The following is a 16,972-nucleotide window of genomic DNA, read 5'->3' as shown; positions in this document are numbered from 1 at the left end:
CTTGCTCTCTCTTTCCCCTACTCCCCTCTAGTTTAGTACAAAAGGTGTGGCTTTTGTGCCTTTTTAGTTGAGGCTTATGCATTTTGGGTGTGTGAATCTCAAGTTACATTTGGCTAGAAAATTTTAACTTCATGTATGTATAAAAGGAATGTCATAATATGAGGTGATTTCCAAAACTCTTGAACCTCAACCTTTACAAAATAATTGAGAGTTGTATCTTAGATCTTGAAAATAATTTGAACTTTGTAATGTTATAGCTATCTCTTTTGATGATTTATGTAATGAATTCAAGTAGCAATATTAGAATGCCCAACAAGGAGTTTGCAAATTATATTTGATTTTTTTAACATTATATTTATGTTTTATTTATTTTTCTTTATTTGTAAAATATATGTAATTTATTTACATATTTTTATCTAAAAATAAAATTCTCGAAAGGCTTATGCCCCAACGCCTTAAGGTGTATACCTCAGCCTCATAAGGGTTAGAATGCCTTGCCTTATGCTTGCACCTTTTAAAACATTGATATTTTGTAGTGGGCTGAATCAGGCAGCGACAATTTTTATTCTTTTGAGCAATGGTGAATTGCTGCCTACCAACTTTATGAAATGATAAATGGTTCAATCTGTGCTGTTAATCCTGACGGAAATACTTTATTTTCTGTGCAGGGAAACGTTGAGTTTTGGAATGTTCTTGTTAGCTATCTTTCTTGTCCTTAAATTCCCATTTTAAGTGGTTTCTACTTCACTGTGACTGGTAGAAAAATTGTGGCACTGGTCGGCAGGAATGGATCAGGAAAAAGTAGCATAATTCCTCTTGTGGGAAGCTTCTATGATCCCTAATGGATATCACATCAGCTGACAATCCCTTTTTTTACTTCGGTTGATTTTGCCTAGTTTTACTGCAGCCCCTTGAAGGACCATCTCTTTTGGCGAATTTAGTGTTTTTTATTTTGGGTTCCAGGAGAAGTACTTTTAGATGGAGAAAATATTATATACATCAAACTGGATTGGTTAAGAAGATAAATTAGACTTGTGAGCCAGGAACCTGCCTTGCGTAGTTTGAACGTCAGAGAACATTTCTTATGGGCAGTTGAATGCTACTTCTGATCAGCTTGAAGAAGCTGCCAAAATAGCACATGCACATGCATTTATTAGTTCTCTTGAGAAATGATATGAGACACAGGTAAAGGTGTTGGACATCAATTACGGCCACATTTTTGTGCTGTCACGTCTTTCCTCAACTTACATATAATTCTGTGCATTGTAGGCGGGTAGGGCTGGTTTAGAATTGACAAAAGAGCAGAAAATAAAACCCTGTGTTGCTAGAGCAGTGCTTTCAGATCCATTTGTTCTCCTCTTTGATGAAGTTACTGATGGACTTGATTTTGACGCAGAAAGGGCTGTGCAGGAGTCTTTGGATATCCTTGTGTTGGGACGATCAACTGTAATAATAGCTCGGCAGCTCTGCCTGATACAAAATGCTAATTATATTGCTGTGATGGAGAAGGGCCAAATTGTTGAAATCAGTACACAAGATGAATTGTTTAGCTTATATGGCCCATGTGCTGAGCTTCTTGGATGTGAAGAAGCAGTGGAACTTCCAAAAGGTGAATTATTGGCACAAACTAATGCAGTTATGCTTGTAGCAAGCATGGTGAAGCATTTTATGTTCACAGCCTATTTTAATTTAACAGTACGTAGTGTTAGTTAATTCTGAATTCATTTCCAGGTGCCATTCAGAAAGTTCAAGGAGACTAAGGCTTTATCAATTGAGAAGGATTCATCTGCATGCAATAGCTTCCATGAACATGTATCCTTGAGATGGGTTGATCATACTCTTTGCAGAGAGGACATGGCATCCATGTATTTCAGCGTATAGATAGCACCTATAACTCTTGGGAATCACCAAAAGTCCAGAGCCCACCTTCCAAGCAAATGTTGGAGAGTGGATTGCCACTGGATGTTTTAGAGAAGGCACTCGTTGAAAGCATGTGACAGTTTTGAATTGAGATTACCCGAGTTACCCAAAATTGTTGTTAGTTCTGTAGATCAACAGGCCTCAAATATGTCAGACCCTGAATCCCCCATTTTGCCACTTTTGATCTCTGATCCTATAAGTGAATGCTCCCAATCAAATTTTTAGTGGACGTATGAGTCAATTAGATGAAATGCCATCAGAGCTGGGGAGGTCAAATGAAAAACAATGGCAGAAACCTCCATCCTTTTGGAGGCTTGCAGTGTTGAGCCTGGTGGAGTGGCTTTAAGCAGTTTTAGGAAGCATTGGTGCTGCAATTTTTGGTTCTTTTAATCCTGTTCTTGCTTATGTTGTTGCAGTTATGGTGACAGCATATTATTGACGGGATGAAGATAATCACCTGTAGCATGAAGTGATCATGGGTATTGAGTCAGTGGTTGCCAATTTTTCGCAGCACTTTTGTTTTGGTATAATGGGGGAGAAAATGACTGGGAGAAAATGACTGAACGGATTAGGAGAATGATGTTCTCAGGTTAATGTTTTCTTCATTGTTCTATTATTTTGTTTTAGATTTCTAGTTGTACCTGAATCTTTTGACTTTTCTTCACCTTTATGCTGTTGGAATGTGGTGGTCCTTGTTAGTTAATTTATGTTGATTTTCTCAGCAATGCTGCACACTGAAATTGGATGGTTTGATGAAGAGTAGAACAGTGCCAAGAGCGTATCCATGCATTTGGCAAATGATGCTACATTTGTGCATGCTGCTTTCAGTAATCGGCTTTCTATTTTCATTCAGGACAGTGCATCTGTTATTGCTGCTGTTCTTATTGGTATGTTGCTGGAATGGTGATTAGAAATTGTGGCTTTGAGAACTCTTCCCATTCTCACTTTTTATGCCATTGCTCAGTTGGGCTTTTATTCTTTTATGTGCTTTTCAGTGACAGTTTGCTGTGATTTATTTTAATTTAGATTGCTGTCTAGCATTCACATGTTTTGTTTCTTCTCCCACTCTCTCTCTCTCTCAGACACACACACACACACACACACACACACACACATGCACATATGCACGCGTGCACATGACCTTTTTTGTTTGAATTGACATTATGAACAAAAAACAGGCATTTTTTTTTTCTTTTTCATGTATTGAATGTTGTAAATGAGAACAATGTCATCATTTTTGTGATTATTATTGGTACTAATATCTCAATTGTGTTTCCAGTGGAGGGAATATTACTAAATATATCATTTAATTTTTTGTTTATGCTGTCCTGGGCATATTGTCAACTTCTTTTACATCAAAGCTATAGTCACTTGGAACACATGCATTTTGGGTCATGGTATGGGTATGGGAATGGGGTATGCTACTTAAGAGGTACACGATTTTTGTGGAGTGTAGATTGGTTTGTACACCAGCTTTAACCACTTAGTTGGGTCCATTAGATGGAATGTAGAATATAGTAAACACCACTACTATTCTTAATTAAATTATATAAAACATAAATGAGCAAAAACAATAAATTAATAAATTAATTTATTACTTCTAATGCAAATTAATGTGTTAATTGTTTAATAATAGTGTTATATTACTAAGACAATATTTGTTGGATTCTATATATAAATAAGTCAATCCAAATATATGTGGTGTATATACACATGCATATAATTATGAGCTGTGCTCAAGTAATGTACAGTATTACAAAATTTCAGTTTCTAGGGGTGAATGTAAAGACATGTTTCCATGCAAAAAGGGGTGGTGGTGGTAATCAATTCCTTGCTCACTCAAACAGCTCTCACTGTGTGTGTGTGCACATGTGTGTATTTGTGTGTGTTGGATTCCATCCACCATCTCTCTCTGTTCTGCGGTCCAGGGTTCAAACATGGCTTGAACTTGAACTTCAACAAATGTTGCAATTTTTCTCACTATTTGTTTTGAAATTTCTAAATTGTTTTTTTTTCCTTGATTTTTATTTGGAAATGTCTGACTAATATGGGTTGTCACGTTTGGCATTTTGGATCCTGATCACTATCAATATGGGATGGCATCGACCTATGAATTGGTGTGTGGAGTGCTAAATGACATAATATTGAACTTCCCAAAACAGCCCAGAAACATGCAAACGAGATCATATGACCAGACATCAACTGTTGTTATTTTCATTTCAGTCCAATTTTGATAGAGGGCTGTGCACATGCAAGTTGTCACCTTCACTTCAGTTCCTAATGCAATTTTCGCAGAAGTTGTGGCTTGCTGGGTTTTCAAGGGCCAGGCGAGAAATGCACAGGAAGGATGCTGTTAGAAACATATACACTGTTGTCGCATTTTGCGCTGGCAGCAATGTAATGTGTTGGGGTCCGCCTCATTTATTAATAAAGGAGGCAAAAATACTTGCTGCAGCTGGGCATGCCAATTTCAAATTTGGCTGGCTGCAATTCGGTGGCCTCACACGGAAGATGGCTTCTTTGTGGAGAAAGGGTATCCAAAACCTGATGATGAAGATGAAAGGGAAGATGGCTGCAATTTGTCAAAAGTGGCTGCCGTTTGGTGCAGCAACTCCACCCACCTTTTGACAAAGAAGAAAAAGATGCTGATTTTTGGAGGGAATCTCTTATAGAAGGGGTACTTCCCCTCTGTTGTGATGTACACAAAAACACAGAGAGAGTGAGAGTGAAGATATATTAATTGTGAGTGCACTGTAAGTGTGCATTAAACTGAGTGATTTCAGTGTATTGTAATTCTCCTCCTCCTTGACTGTATATCCATATATATATATATATATAGTAAAATTACTCCTTGCCCGTGGACGTAGGCAAAATTGGCCGAACCATGTAAATATTGTGTGTTATTTTTGGGTGTGGTATTTGATCTTGGGCTGGATTCATATCCCAAAAATTGGTATAAGAGCTACTGGTTTACCTCCTTGTTGGCAGGTTTTATTTATTTTTATTAATACGCTTTGACAACAGGTTTTATTTTTGTGTATCAATACCGTCTTAATGGCAAGTTTTATTGATGTGTTTTGATATCGCCTTCATGGCTGGATTTATTTCTAACCTTTGAGATTATACAGTAGCAACATTGTTTATTGTAGTTGTCCACGTACAGTATCAGAGCATATTAAATGGATGATAGTACAAGTCTTGGGAGCAGTTCCATGATTAGACTTATAGAGACAAATTATTCCATCTGGAAGACAATGATGGAAGATTTGTTGTACTGTAGAGATCTGTTTAATCCCATTGAATGCAAAGGGATCATACCAAGCGGAAAAACTGAGTCTGATTGGAAGAAGCTCAACGGAAAAACTGTCAGTGTTATAACACAGTGGGTTGAGATGAGGGCAATTCGTGATACAGTCAAAGAAATGGATGCCTACAAACTTTGGCAACATCTGGGAGAGATGTATGAGCCAAAGAATGCCCAGAACAAAGCCTTCATGATAAGAAGACTTGTGAATTTAAAATTATATGATGGACAAAATGTTTCAGATCACTTGGATAAATTTAATGAAATTCTTGATAATGTGGCAAGCGTGGAACTAACTATTGCAGATGAAATTCAAGCGTTGATTTTGCTAAGTTCATTACTAGATAGCTGGGAGACACTGGTGGTAGCTCTCAGTAATTCAGCACCAAACGGAAAGGTAACCTTGAGCATGGTGAAGGATAGCATCACAAGAGAAGGCAAGAAAAGAGTTGAGTAAGGCTTGCCCACTCACTCTCAAGAACAAGTGATGGTTACTAAGAGGGGCAGAAGCAAATATTCCCAAGGAGACAAGAACACAGGCAAGTCCAGAAGCAAGTCAGAGGCAGATCCAAATAAAGGGGTAACTTCACTTGTTATTATTGTAATAAGCCTGGACATATAAAGGACTGTTGGAAATGGAAGGCAAAACAAACCAGCGAAGACAAGAAAGAGGAGGACAAAAGTAGTTCAACTGTTACTTCTGATGAAGGTAAAACTTATGTGGTATGTGAGGAAGGACGCGAATTGCCAAGACACAACATGGACGATTAAATCTGCAAAATCATTCCATGCGACAGCACGAAGAGACTTCTTCTCATCTTACAAGTGTGGTGATTATGGCTTTGTTAAGATGGGAAATGAAGTCAAATGCAAAGTTACTGGTAAAGGAGATGTGTTGATAGAAACAAATGTTGGTTGCAAGCTACTACTGAAGGATGTTTGGCATGTACGAGACATTCGCCTTAACCTGATCTCCACAGGTCAACTTGATGACATGGGTTATGAAAGCTATTTTGGAAATGGAGTCTGGAAGCTCAAGAAAGGGAATTTGATAGTGGTCAAAGGAAAGAAGGATGCTACAGAACATGAAGTCACCACTGAGTTATGGCATAACTAACTTGGCCACATGAGTGAGAAGGGACTCCAGATTCTTGCAAGGAAAAAGCTCCTTCCAAATTTCTCAGGTAATTCTTTAAAGAATTGTACTCATTGTTTAGCTAGTAAACAACATAGAGTTGCATTTTGAAAAAACCCCCCATTTAGGAGAAAGCATATTCTAGATTTGGTTCATACTAATGTGTGTTTTATAAATGATAAAAGTATTGGTGGATTATTGTATTTTGTTACATTCATTGATGATCACTCTAGAAAAGTGTGGGCTTATCCTTTGAAAAGTAAAGATCAGGTGTTAGATATTTTCAAGAAGTTTTAGGCCAATGTTGAAAGACAAAGTGGAAGAAAACTCAAATGTGTTCGTTCAGACAACGGTGGTGAATGCAGTGGACCATTTGAAGAGCATTGTAGAGTCCATGGTGTCAGGCTTGAGAAGTCAGTTCCAAAGACTCCTCAACACAACCGCGTTGCAGAAAGAATGAATAGAACCATCTGCAACAAAATTATCTGCATGCTCTCTCATTCAAGGCTGCCAAAATCCTTCTGGGGCAAGGCGTTAATGACAGCAGTTAACCTCATCAACCTTTCTCCTTTAGTTCCTTTAGGAGGTGACATTCCTGAAAGGATTTGGACTAGGAAAGATGTATCCTATAAACACTTAAAAAGCTGTTTGGTTGTAAAGCTTTTGTCCATATTCCTCAAGATGAAAGGACCAAACTTGATGCAAAGACAAAAGAGTGCGTCTTTGTCGGTTATGGTATTGATGAGTTCGGCTATAGACTATGGGATCCAAAGAACAGGAAAGTCATTCGAAGCAGAGATGTGGTGTTCTTTGAAGATCAAGCTATTGACGATTGTGAGAAAGTCGATAATCCAAAGCATGTCCTTAAGAATCCAATCGAGTTGATTCCAGATTCACCGCCACAACCACAAGAAGAGCATGACGATAACAGGGAAGTTGATCCAAATAAGAAGATATACCAGGGAGCATCAACCTTCTAGTAGATACTCACCAGATGAGTATGTGTTGCTAACTGACGGGGGAGAACTAGAATGTTATGAGGATGTCATGTCACATGAGCACAAGATTGAGTGGTTGAAGGCCATGCAAGAAGAGATTAAATCCTTGCATGAGAACCACACTTATGATTTGGTAGAACTACCAAAAGGAATGAAAGCACTCAACAACAAATGGGTGTTTAGATTGAAAAATGAAGAAGGAAACTCACAGCCAAGGTACAAGGCGCGACTAGTTGTGAAAGGTTTTGGTCAAAGAAGAAGCATTGACTATGAAGAGATTTTCTCGCCCGTAGTGAAGATGTCATCCATTCGAGTTGTTCTTGGATTGACTGTCAGCTTGAACTTGGAGATTGAGCAACTTGATGTAAAAACTGCATTTCTCCATGGTGATTTGAAAGAAGAAATCTATGTGAAACAACCTGAAAGATTCGAGGTCAAAGGAAAAGAACAGTTGGTGTGCAAACTGAGAAAGAGTTTGTATGGTCTCAAGCAGGCACCGAGATAGTGGTGCAAGAAGTTCGATTCCTTCATGATGGAGCATGGGTATAGCAGGTTCACAAGTGATCACTGTGTTTTTATTAAGGGATTTTCTAGCAATGATTTCATTATTCTCATGCTTTATGTGGATGATATGCTGATTGTTGGTCTTGATACTAAGAAGATAGAAAAATTAAAGAAAGAACTAAGCAAATCCTTTGCAATGAAGGATTTGAGTCCAACAAAACAAATTCTCGGAATGAAGATCTTTCGAGATAGGAAAAATAAAAGGTTGTGGTTATCTCAAGAAAGGTATATTGAGAAGGTATTAGAAAGATTTAACATGAGCAAATCAAAACTAGTCAATTGCCCACTTGCAGGACACTTCAAGCTTACTTCCAAGCAATATCCTACAAGTGAAAATGACAAAGAAGAAATGAAGAAAGTGCCTTACTTTTCAGCCGTGAGCAGCTTGATGTACACCATGGTATGCACAAGATCCGATATTGCTCATGCAGTTGGAGTAGTCAGTCAATTCCTTTCTAATCCTGGCAAAGAACATTGGGAAGCCGTCAAGTGGATTCTCAGGTATCTTAGAGGTACTTCTTATTTATGTTTATGTTTTGGCCATGGCAAACCTATGTTGGAAGGTTATACAGATGCAGACATGGCCGGTGACGTTGATTCCAGAAAGTCGACTGATATCTGATGACATTTTCAGGGGGAGCCAGTGTCGTGGCAATCAAGGCTACAAAAATGTGTTGCTTTGTCTACTACTGAGGTAGAGTATATTGCCATCACTGAAGCAAACAAATAGCTTTTATGGATGAAAAACTTTCTAGAGGAACCTGGCCTCAAATAAGAGAAGTATGTTCTCTATTGTGATAGTCAAAGTGCTATTCATCTCAGCAAGAATCCAAGTTTTCATTCAAAGTCAAAGCTTATTGATGTTTGATACCACTAGATTCGTGAAGCGTTGGAGTCAAAGTAGGAAAGTATAGAGAAGATCCATACTGATGACAATGCATCAGGCATGATGACTAAGACAACGTCCAAGTCGAAGCTCAAAGCTTGTAGAACCGCAACAGGTTTAGTGGAACTCTCCGCATGAGTCGGGTGGGGGTGATTTGTTGGGACCCGTCTCATTTATTAATAAAGGAGGCAAGAATACTTGCTGCAATTGGGTATGCTAATGTCAAAATTGGTTGACTTCAATTCGGTGGCCTCACATGGAAGATGGCTTCTTTGTGGAGAAAGGGTATCTAAAACCTAATGATGAAGATGAAAGAGAAGATGGCTGCAATTTGTCAAAAGTGGCTGCAGTTTGGTGCAACAACACCACCCACCTTTTGACAAAGATGAAAAAGATGCTGATTTTTGGAGGGAATCTCCTCCTATAAAAGAGGTACTTCCCTTCTGTTGTGATGTACACAAAAACACAGAGAGAGTGAGAGTGAAGATATATTAATTGTGAGTGCGCTGTGAGTGTGCATTAAGGTGAGTGAGTTGAGTGTATTTTAATCCTCTTCCTCCTTCACTGTATACCCATATATATATATATATATAGTGAAGTTACTCCTCTCTCATGGATGCAGGCAAAATTGGCCAAACCACGTAAATATTGTGTTATTTTTGTGTGTGGTATTTGATCTTGGGCGGGATTCATATCCCAACAGTAATAGGGCTCTATAAACTGCAGCTGGGAAAATTTATAAGCAGAGCTTCCTCCACGGAACATCCATTGGCTTTGGCTTTGGCTTTGGCCTTTCACTGTGTCTTCTTTTTGCATCTAATGCTCTGCTGCTTTGAATCCTGCTTTCTGTGTGAAAAATGGTCGGGCTCTCAAGATGTACATGGTCTTCTCTTTTGCAACTTTTTCTTCGATGGATCCTTTTGGCTTGGCTCCTTACATACTGAAACAGCGAAAATCTCTTATTTGAGTTTTTGAAATTATTGATTGTGTTCCAAAGATTGAATCCGATGCTGCCACTGCATTTAATGTGTATGGAAGCACTGATTTTAGGAGTGTTGATTTCTGTTATCCAACTCTTCCCGAATTGATGGTATTGGGCAATTTCACCCTAAAAGTCTATGAAGGACAGACTGTGGCAGTGGTTGGAGTTTAAGGGTCTGGGAAGAGCACGATAATTGCTTTGATTGAGAGATTTTATGATCCATTTGCTGGTAAAATTTTGTTGGACGGAAGGGATCTTATATTGCTCAATTTGAGACGGTTCAGACCATCTGGGTATTGTTCAGCAGGAACACCGACAACCATTAGAGAAAATATCATATATTCAAAGCATAATGTGACTGAAGCTGAGACAAAAGTCAGCTAGAATAGCCAATGCACACCTTTTTATAAGCAGCTTGCCTCATGGTTATGACACACATGTTGGCACGAGCGTGGTGGATCTAACACCAGGGCAAAAGCAGAGGATTGCAGTTGCCTGGTTGGGGCTGAAGAATGTGCCAATTCTATTGCTGGATGAGGCGAGCTCTGCAGTTGAATCTGAGAATCCGTGTGGTACAGGAAGCTCTTGACACACTGATTATGGGGAACAAAACTACTTTTTAATTGCATATAGAGCAGCAAAGAGGCATGTTGACAACATTGTGGTTCTTAATGGGGGTGAAATTGTGGTGCCAGGAACCCATGATATGCTTGTAGAATGAATGGCTTGTATGTTCGGTTAATGCAACCTCACTTTTTGAAGGCCTTGCGGCAACACCAACTTGTATAGGGGGTGATTGATATTAGGGGTAGGTCATTGGTAATGATCCTACTGTGCATTTATTATTTACTGGAAACATCTTACTGTGCCAGAGTTTGCCGAGGTATTTCTGTCTGGGTGTCTTACATGGGGGACTAATTAAAGAAAATACCAGCTTATTTGAGCTTTGTTCTGGTGGTATTAAACAATTTTGAAATGCAGATTTGGCAACATGGAGTGCTCACTGGGGAAATTCTTTCAGAGGCATGCATCAGTTCTGTCACCTTATACTTGTTTGTTTCTAGTTGATAAAATATTTAAGAATATTTTTTTTTTGGTTTAAATCCTTTTGGCTAGCTAATTTTTTTTTCCCTTTTTTCTTGACAGGGTGGTCCAACAAGGCTTGGGATAGTTACATTGTAGTTCGAGCTGTACATTTTTCCTCGAATTATGAAAATTGTAGGAAAGGCTAAGAAAATGATGATGAAACTGCTTTCACATTTTAACGTTTTGCTTGATGCACTGCTTACATCTTCATTGAGATGTGATTCTTGTGTGCACTAGCCGGTTTGCTCGTCTGATGCGGTTTTAAGCTCAACATGGCTCTCATTTTCCCCTTTGATTTATGGTTAATGTTTCCATAGAGATGCATATTCTTTTTGTAGTCAGTCCCCATACTTGAATGTGCGAGTGGGGGAGAGGGCGTGAGCCTGTATGCACCTGGATGCATCTTGCAAAATAATAGATGTAGTTTGTATGTGTCCTCAATAGTATTGCAATTTGAACAGCTGATTACGAATTCTAACTGGTCATGTGATGCTGATGATCAGAGTCTGACTCAGAAAAAAACTAGTAAGGACTGGCATTATTTATGAGTTGCTCCTTTTGAATATGGCCCAACTCCTAGGACATGCAGTCTGGTGGGGAAACACCTTCAGAAGGGGTGGTGTTTCTGGTGTGTTAGTCAATGGGAATGTAATGTGCTTGAAATATAATTTTTTGTGTGCTGTATGGTGGGGAATGAGAGTGGGACTGAAGAGGTTTTCTTCTTTTCGTTTAGAAATGGAATTTGTCTTCCTAACCTTCACAGCCAGGGGAAGATTAAGATAAAAGCGAAGTCGCCACATCATCTTTTAGGAAATGGAGAAATGAATAAAACCCTAATGGCAATCTATGAGAAATGAGGTGGGTGTGAGAGTTTGGTTATGAATAAAGAAGGTGTTAGGCACTTTAGAACATCCGATCTTTAAATAGTTGCCATCATCGATTGAATGTTGTCCTAAAAGGAAAAGAAAATTGAAGGGTATCAAAAGGAGGGGAAAAAAAGATACCTTTCTATGCTCAAACTTAACACCAATAATAGTGTGATTTCAGGAGGGAAGGGATGGCTCTCTCTCTCTCTCTCTCTCTGCCTTTAACTTCTCTCCTTCCTAACATTCTCTCACTTTCTTTGATCTTCTTTCTCTTCCCTTCCTTCTCTTTCCTCCTTTCTATATTTCTCTGTTTTTCGTTGTTAGCCTCTCTTTTCTCATCTCTCCTGCATACCTGCATTAATTTTTCTTTTTTTATTCTTGTTTCTTCTTGGCTTCATCGTACCTTGGACTTGGTTAAGAGGTTCCTTCTGCATGGAGAGGCTGTGAGCTGTGTTTACAGAGTAATCATAAAGGAACGAGGAGGTGCACACCAAGTTAGCATTTTCTCCTAGCTACCAGGTTCCTCATTACCAGGTTATTATTGAACATCTATTTTGTTAAGTTTGAAGTATGGGTTCATTTTTTTCAGCAAGACATTTCTACTGCTGCTTGTATAGGAGTTGGTTGGGTTTTTTAATCTCTAGATCTTTCAGTTGGTTTTCAAGGGATCAAAGTCGATAGTTTGTAAGAAATCATCTGCTAATGCGGTCCATGCCTAGTTAGTTTATTGTTCTGTTGAAGCTTGTTTGACTCACTTTACGGTATTCCAATTTGAATCGCGTCTCTCTGAAAAAAATTGTATCAGCTTGGATAGTTCTCAGAATGGCACAACAGATCCTTGGGAAAACTTACATGGAACAAAGAAGGTATATAACTTCTGCTCTTATCCTCCAGGTATTCTTGGCTAACTAGTACGACCCCTGTAGGAAAATTGCATGATTCTTTGTGGTACAATGCGTTGCTTTGTTGTTTTCTGCCGTGGGGTCTGCATCTGTTGATGAAAGAGATATGGCTTGAGAGCAAGAGGTGATGAGATTTAGAGGTTAGCAATTGGTGCATAGAGGTTGATGCACTGATGGGACAGTATAGCTGATTTGACACTTACTAGCAGCCTCGAGTCAGTCCTGGCAACACTTACGGCTGGCTGGCGTAGTCTAGCGCAGATGCACCATGGTTGCCTTGGCTCCTCCCCCGGTAGCTGCCTTGTGCAAGCAGAGGACTCTTCAATTCCACACCTTCGCAACTAGGAAGTCATCTGATGAGCCAGCAGTGGAAGATACCCATTTTATTTAACAAATCAAGTTAGGTTGTCCAAGTCCATCCCAGGCCTGAGTGCTAACTTGATTGCGGATGTAGAAGGGGGTTGTTTTATAAAGATTTTTCTTCCCCATGCAAAAGCATTTTATTTTACCCTAAGGAGAGGGGGCCAAGCTGGTGATCAGAGCAAGAGCTGCAATGGCGTTGTTGTTGGTATGTTTATTTTTACTGTTTTAATTTTTTAGGAATTAAGATAAGCAAGTGGGATGAGGAAATATTCTTGTGCCACAAAAATGAAAAAAATTATGAAATGATTTTCATTCAAGATGTCTTTTCAGAAGAAATGATGGACGCATCTCTTTTCAATATTTATCACTACTAAATAAATACAGTTCTTTGGAAAATAGAAGAAATCAACACTTGTAAGATGTCTTATGAAAGCTTGATATGTTGGTTAAATGCCTTTTCTCAAAATAAATTTCTCTTTTATTCTAAAATTATGTTGCATTAACAATAATTTTTTTTTTAAAAATAATTCCTCCTAAAATACAAATACGTGTGTTCTCTAAGCAAAAAATTGACAGTGGAAATGAATTTTTAAATTTTAATTTTATTTGTTTTTTATTTTTATAAAGGAAGTAGCTGTGCTTGCTGCAAAGTATGCAAGGTTGGATAACCATTTTAAAAAAAAATTAATGTAATATATTTTAGTGGCAAAATTTGTTGCCATTAAAAAGTACCATTGTATTTCTCAAGCAATTTCTTTTAAGGGTCCATTTGGATCAAAAAAGTTTTTGAAAAAAGAAAAAGAAAAAGAAACGAGGAGGATATGTTTCCTTCTATGTTAATTCAATTAAAAATGAAAGTTTGTTTTAATATTATTAAAAATTTTAAAAAATACAAATATTATTGATGTATAAAATTAAATTTTAGTTTATGGATTTAATATATTTTTTATTTTATTTCTCATTTTTCTTTCTAACAAAATATAAAAATATGGATTACTTAATATTTTTCATTCATTTTCTTAATATGTTACGAGTTCTAAATGGACTAATAGTATAAGGAAACAATATTTTTAGAAGGAAATTTGGTCAAATGCCCTTTTTGTCCAGATAAATTCATCTATTACTAAAATATAAAATTAAAATTATATTTTCTAAGCTCAATTTTTTTAAACTAAGGGGTCGTTTTGTACCACTATAAAAAATTAGAGAAAGGAAAATCAAAAACAAAAACCAAAAATTAGAAAAATAAATTAAAAATTGAAAACCAAAAACTTGTTTAGTTAATATTTATAAAAATATTACAAATTAAAAACTTAATTGAAAATGCTCAATTTCATCTCTAAATAAAATAATATTATAAAAATATGATTAAAATAATAAAATTGCAAATAATACACATTAAAAAAATTGCTATAAGTAAAAATAAAATTGTTATAATTATTTTACTTTAATTGTTAAATTTTATTGGACATGACAATCGAAAATAGTAAAAGTATTTTGTAATTAGTTTTATTACTATTTTTTTTGAAATTTACGTATATTTTTATTTTAATTATATTTGAATTCATATGATCATTTAGTTTTGATTTTAATTTAAAAGTGTATAAAATAAATAATTTATGAAAAAAATTATTTTTGGATATTAAAATATTTGGCAGTAGGATGTCAAAACAACTGAAAGCAATAAAATCTGGTTTTCAGTTTTTGGCAAACAACTAAAAAGCGGCAACATAAATAGAAAATTGATAATATAAAAGTCAATTTGGTATCGTTTTTGTATTCTATTTTCTATTTCTGTTTCTATTTCTACTTTTTTACGTTGAAAAAATAGATTATATAAACTCGTTTGTTTCTATTGTTAGTTTTTTGTTTCAGTTGTCAGTTTTCAATTGTTTTCCAAACAACTAAAAATCAAATTTTATGATTTTCAGTTGTTTTGGTAACCTATTGCTAAAAATTTAATATCCATAAATAATTTTTTTTATATTAAATTATTCATTTTATACAATTTAAAATTAAAATCAAAATTAAATTATCATATGAATTTAAATATAATTAAAAGAGAAATATACATAAATTTTAAAAAATAATAATAAAACCAATTACAAAATACTTTTACTATTATTCAATTGTCATGTCCAATTAAATTTTTATTGTAAAGTAAAATTTTAAAGTTGAACAATTAAGTAAATTAATTATATTAAAATTTATTTTTATTGTAGTAATTTTTTAATGTGTAGTGTCTGTAATTTTATTATTTTAATCATATTTTTATAATATTTTGATTTAAAGATGAAAATGAGCATTTTTTAATTAAGTTTTTACTTTGTATTAGTTTTATAAATGTTAATAAGACAAGTTGCTAGTTTCTAATTTTTAGTTTTTATTTCTAGTTTTCGATTTTCATTTTTAATTTTTATTTCTTTAATTTTTGACAGTGATACCAAACAACTCCTAAATAAACATATTTTTATAATATATTTCTTCATTGTGGAGAAAGAGAAACAAAAAATAAAAAATAAAAAATAACAACGTTACAAAACAAACCCTAAAATAACTTGTATTTTCTAAACAAAATGTCCTCCTTTATTACTAGAGAAATCTTTTAAACAAGATGATTGCATCCTTTCATAAAGATTGCAAGAAAAATATTTTTTTAAAAAGGAAAAATGCATCTCCTTGAGTGAAAATATTTGCTGCCACTAAAAATTAAAACCATATTTTCAAAACATCAACTCATCCAAGAATATATATATGTTTCAAGAATTAGTTGAAGCATTTCAAAAAAAAAAAAAATTGATGACAAATGCTAAAATATATATATTTTTTGTTAAAACAATTTCATTTCTTTTATTGGAAACTTATACAAAATCTAAAAATTAAAATTATTTTTTAACTAAAATTTCCCTACATGTTCGTGACTAGTCATTTTCAAAAAAATAAAAAATATCATTTAGTGACAATATTTTTCCGCCACAAAAAATTATACCCCTGTGTATTCTCTCCAACAAAAGATGGGTAAGATAATTAGTGACCCATTTATATAAAATATTTGACTCATTTATGATCCTACCCATATATATATATGGATCAACCCGTTTATTATTTACCATTAAAACATGTGAAACTAATTGCCAGATAAAAGGTCAATTAAACTCATAATTTCATTCATTATCGTTGCATTATCTTCCCACCATCCTTAATGATTATTCTATTGTTCGGTTGAAAAATATTCGAAATTGTAGCAATAATTACAAAATTAAGTAATTATTCTAAATTGAATTAATTTTGAATTTATGTACGTGCATATTAATTGACTTGAATAACTGAACCAAACTAATTATATACATACATAATTATATAATGACACACATATTCGAGTCAAATTGTTCATAATTACAAAATTATTTACATAAATCTCCAAATTATAGAATTAATTACCTAATTGCATTGTTTAGTTTAAAATAATAGGTGTAATTAATACTATAATTATATAACTATATAATTACGAACATATCTAAACTAAACTAATTATGTAATTATGTAAATTGCACTTCGAACCAAACTGATTATGTACATACAAAATTGCGCAATTATGTACATAATTAAATTGAAATGTCCATAATTTAAAAATTATGTACATAGATATCCAAATTATGAATTAAATTATATAATAATGCAATTTAATTTCAAATGATAGATGTAACCACTACTATAATTATATATGTACATAATTAACTAGGAATAAAGCTAATTAAACTGAATCAATTACATAATTAGGTACATGTGTGCATATTAATTGGTTTGGATAAATAAACTAAGCCAATTACATACAAACATAATTGTATAATTATGTACATATTCAAATCGAATTATCCGTGATCATAAAATCATATACGTACAAAGATTTTCATATTATAGTTAATTATGTAATTATATATAGTTCAGTTTCAAATAATAAGTGTA

General features: G+C 35.0%; 1 pseudogene; it reads left to right on the top strand.

The window, feature by feature from the left end:
• Nucleotides 1-10,578, top strand: part of LOC131149641 (ABC transporter B family member 20-like) — a 48,912-nt pseudogene extending 38,334 nt beyond the window's left edge.
• The last annotated feature ends 6,394 nt before the right edge of the window (nucleotides 10,579-16,972 follow it).

Source organism: Malania oleifera, chromosome 2, assembly GCF_029873635.1.
Source record: "Malania oleifera isolate guangnan ecotype guangnan chromosome 2, ASM2987363v1, whole genome shotgun sequence".
NCBI lineage: Eukaryota > Viridiplantae > Streptophyta > Magnoliopsida > Santalales > Ximeniaceae > Malania > Malania oleifera.
Note: the sequence above shows the minus strand (reverse complement) of the source record. Positions and strands in the feature narration are given on the sequence as shown.